The following is a 5,096-nucleotide window of genomic DNA, read 5'->3' as shown; positions in this document are numbered from 1 at the left end:
TATACAATATAAGATCTCTTACAAAATCCCCTAACATCTCAACTTCCACATGGTATTCTCCGTGTTTGTTGATGGCGTGGTCAAGAAAGAATCCTGCCAATTCCTCTTGAATTGCTCGTATGCGATCTTATGGTAGGAGTTCATCCCGCATCTGCCACATCTAATTTGAAAAATGGGGTCAATACATATATATGAATAAAACTCAACACAAATGATGATAATAAAATAAAATTGTGAATATTATTACTTATGCACTTCATATTATTGTTTAGAGTAGCCCCGCTCAGAGGTGGTGTGGCGGATGAACTCGTAAATGTAGTATCCACAGAAATCATTCTCGGCTTCCTGCCATAACTACTTTACAAGAAATAGAGGTCAATCAAACTGATAAGCAAGCATGCTAAATGGTATTGATGACACTAGCTAGAATCAATGGGAGATACGCAGAACTAGCTAGTAGCTAGTACTTACTTTCGGGTGGTTAAATCGCAGCTACGCCGGCAGTCCCGGAGCTTGTGCGGTGAACTTTTTCCAAACCCTGCCAGACAAAGAAAACAATTACTTGATATCAGGAAATGAACAAAGTTGCCAATATGGTGCTATAATGATCGATTGAACTTACTTCTCGACCATTTTAGTCATGGTCGCATACTCCTCCGAATTTTTTCATTTGGAGTCTATGACAGTTACCAGTCCTTGCTCAAGCTTAATCTCTAGCAGAATAAAGTGGAAGCTGCGCACGCATGCATAACTCATCAATTACATTACTATAACCTCGAGTAATAAGGGAAACCGAATATGCACAAGACAGTAACACTCACTTGTATTCGTAAGGAAAGAGTGTTGTAGCTTTGTTTTGATTTAGAAGTAACGATCTTAGTAAGTTGGCCTCGGTATCTTTGGGATCATGTTTAACCTTCCATTCATCCATGAGATTTCTGTTAATGAACCCAATATCACCTACTTGCCTTTTCTTCAATTCGGCGATCTTCAATCTACATAATACTGAGGATAATTATATATACATGCAATGAAAGAGCTGAGCTATATATAGAGACTTAATTAGTTACAGAGAAGTAGTACTTACAGACAGTAGCAAGTGATGATTGTTTTATCGAGGGCCTTTTGATTGAAAAGGAAGAACTCCTCATATGGAACAGACAACAGATCAATTCCAACAAGGTCGTGCTCCTCTTTAACTATCAACGTCAGAGTATTTTTCCCAGACTTCCTGCAGATGTCCATGTACCAATCATGGAATCTTCGCATCATCGTTGTTAGGGAAGTACCAGGTCTGACGAGAGGCTTCCCATGCTGGAATCTTAATGTGTCCACCTCCATTGTTTCAAAAATTAGTGCATCATCGTCGGTCATGTAATCTCCAGGATTGGTACCGGGCAGCATCCCCGGAAGATTAGCGACGATATCGCTAGACACATTGAGCGGGGGGCACGATTGCTTCGCTTGTTCGCCGAGCTGGGGAATTTTTTCCCTTTTGTTTGTTCTGCTAGCCTTTGATCAGTGCAAGTACTTCCCGACCGCTCTGCTTCCTTATATGTCATTTCAATGATGCGGTCATAGTTGGATTGCAGCGGAGGCGGTGGTGGTCGCTGCAGGGCATCTAAAGTGCGCTTCACTTTCACCGGATCTATCTTCTCCGTCGGAGGTGGATGTATCTTAGCTTTTACCGATTGAAAGAAGTCATTCACTTGGCCTTCAGAGATCTTATGGTTTTCCTCATCGCTCCTCTCGTATGGTAACTTGTCTACAGGCTTGAGAGACGATGGATCGTATCTGTATTGCCTCCCGCCTCTGGTTGTACTGCTAGACGCCGGAGCAGCCGGAGCGGCTGCGGCTGTCTTCTTTCGTTGCTTAAGAGGCGGAGCAACTGGAGGCGGACTGCTACGACGCACCAGAGCAGCCGGAGCGGCGGCGTCTGTGTTCCGCCGTCGCTTATGAGGCGACGAAGGAGGAGGCGGGCTGCTCGGACGCGTCAGTGCAGGCGGAGAAGGAGGCGGAGTACTGCCGCCCTCACGCGCCGGGGAGGAGGAGGAGGCGAAGGAGGCGAAGTGCCCAGCTGACTCGCCAGAGCCCTGAAGTTCAGAAGGCTGATGTTCTCCTTCGTCCATATACACAGAGTCTTCATGGGAAGATCGAGATGAGTCTCTCCATCATATGTAGCGTGCTCAAGCTGGAGCTCCTCAAATCCCTCCATTATTTTGTCCCCATCACAACAACATAGCCTTGTGAAATCGGACGACCGTGAAAAGTTGCTCCGGGTGAAGGAGGGTACACAGAGCTGACAGTCGCCTTGACTTTGAGCTGAAGCCATTGCATCATAAGGTGGCACTGGTGTGAATCCGAGATAAAATCCACGGGGTAGCTAGGACCCGTCAAGTCAGGCTGCTGAACGAGCTCGGTGGAAGCCATGCTGCTTCTCTGCTGAGATGGCGAGGCAGCTTCTGGGGTAGCTTCTTGGGCAGGATCTCACAGCTGCTGGTTCTCAACATCTTGTCTTTCCTCTAGCTTCCGCACCCTTGCCTTAAGCTCCTGCAGTTCGCTCTACTCCACTTTCCTCCTCCTCTCTTGGGTTTTGTAACCGCCTACGTCGGGAAACCCAACCTTCCACGCAACAGAGCCTGGCGTGCCTTGAGTTTGTCCAGGGTGCTCAGGATTCCCGAGGGCCCTTTTGAGCTCGTCGTTCTCTCTGTCGGGAATGAACTTCCCTTCCTGCACTTCCTTGATTGCTTTCTGAAGCTTCGTGACGGGTGTTTTAAGTTGCTCGTCCGTCCAGCAGCACTTCCCTGTTTCAGGGTCCAAAGTTCCCCCTGTTGGGGAACGTAGCAGAAATTCAAAATTTTCCTACGTATCACCAAGATCTATCTATGGAGAGACCAGCAACGAGTAGAAAGAGAGTGCATCTACATACCCTTGTAGATCGCTAAGCGGAAGCGTTCAAGTGAACGGGGTTGATGGAGTCGTACTCGTCGTGATTCAGATCACCGATGATCAAGTGCCGAACGCACGGCACCTCCGCGTTCAACACACGTACAGCCCGGTGACGTCTCCCACGCCTTGATCCAGCAAGGAGAGAGGGAGAGGTTGAGGAAGACTCCATCCAACAGTAGCACAACGGCGTGGTGGTGGTGGAGGAGCGTGGCAATCCCGCAGGGCTTCGCCAAGCACCATGGGAGAGGAGGAGGAGGGAGAGGGGCAGGGCTGCACCAACGAGAGATCAAATCGCGTGTTATGGGCAGCCCCATGCCTCAATATATATAGGGGGGAAGGGGGCTGCGCCCCCTTTAGGGTTTTCCCACCCCCTAGGGGCGGCGGCCAGCCCTAGATGGGTTTTGGGGTGCGGCCAAGGAGGGGGGGAGGAGTCCATCCTCCCCAAGGCACCTCGGAGGTGCCTTCCCCCTTGAGGACTCTTCCCTCTAGGGTTCCCTAGGCGCATGGGCCTCTTGGGGCTGGTTCCCTTGGCCCATGTAGGCCAAGGCGCACCCCCTACAGCCCATGTGGCCCCCCGGGGCAGGTGGCCCCACCCGGTGGGCCCCCGGGACCCTTCCGGTGGTCCCGGTACAATACCGATGACCCCGAAACTTGTCCCGATGGCCGAAACAGGATTTCCTATATATAAATCTTTACCTCCGGACCATTCCGGAACTCCTCGTGACGTCCGGGATCTCATCCGGGACTCCGAACAACATTCGGTAACCACATACAAACTTCCTTTATAACCCTAGCGTCACCGAACCTTAAGTGTGTAGACCCTACGGGTTCGGGAGACATGTAGACATGACCGAGACGTTCTCCGGTCAATAACCAACAGCGGGATCTGGATACCCATGATGGCTCCCACATGTTCCACGATGATCTCATCGGATGAACCACGATGTCAAGGACTTTATCAATCCCGTATTCAATTCCCTTTGTCTATCGGTATGTTACTTGCCCGAGACTCGATCGTCGGTATCCAATACCTTGTTCAATCTCGTTACCGGCAAGTCACTTTACTCATTCTGTAACACATCGTCCCGTGATCAACTCCTTGGTCACATTGCGCATATGATGATGTCCTACCGAGTGGGCCCAGAGATACCTCTCCGTTTACACGGAGTGACAAATCCCAGTCTCGATCCGCATAAAACAATAGATACTTTCGGAGATACCTGTAGTGCACCTTTATAGTCACCCAGTTACGTTGTGACGTTTGATACACCCAAAGCACTCCTACGGTATCCAGGAGTTACACGATCTCATGGTCAAAGGAAGAGATACTTGACATTGGCAAAGCTCTAGCAAACGAACTACACGATCTTTGTGCTATGCTTAGGATTGGGTCTTGTCCATCACATCATTCTCCTAATGATGTGATCCCGTTATCAACGACATCCAATGTCCATAGCCAGGAAACCATGACTATCTGTTGATCACAACAAGCTAGTCAACTAGAGGCTCACTAGGGACATATTGTGGTCTATGTATTCACACGTGTATTACGATTTCCGGATAATACAGTTATAGCATGAATAAAAGACAATTATCATGAACAAGGAAATATAATAATAATACTTTTATTATTGCCTCTAGGGCATATTTCCAACAGTCTCCCACTTGCACTAGAGTCAATAATCTAGTTCACATCGCCATGTGATTAACACTCACAGGTCACATCGCCATGTGACTAATACCCAAGAGTTTACTAGAGTCAGCAGTCTAGTTCACATCACTATGTGATTAACACTCAATGAGTTTTATGTTTGATCATGTTGCTTGTGAGAGAGGTTTTAGTCAACGGGTCTGAACCTTTCAGATCCGTGTGTGCTTTACAAATCTCTATGTCATCTCCTAGATGCAGCTACCACTCTCTATTTGGAGCTATTCCAAATAACTGTTCTACTTGGAGCTATTCTAAATTATTGCTCCATTATATGTATCCGGTCTCTCTACTCAGAGCTATCCGGATAGGTGTCAAGCTTGCATCGACATAACCCTTTACGACGAACTCTTTTACCACCTCCATAATCGAGAAAATTCCTTAGTCCACTAGTTACTAAGGATAACTTTGACCGCTGTCTGTGATCCATTCTTGGATC

This window comes from Triticum dicoccoides, chromosome 2B (assembly GCF_002162155.2).
Source record: "Triticum dicoccoides isolate Atlit2015 ecotype Zavitan chromosome 2B, WEW_v2.0, whole genome shotgun sequence".
In the NCBI taxonomy this organism is placed as follows: domain Eukaryota; kingdom Viridiplantae; phylum Streptophyta; class Magnoliopsida; order Poales; family Poaceae; genus Triticum; species Triticum dicoccoides.
The sequence above is the reverse complement of the archived record's forward strand: the minus strand, read 5'-3'. Positions refer to the sequence as shown.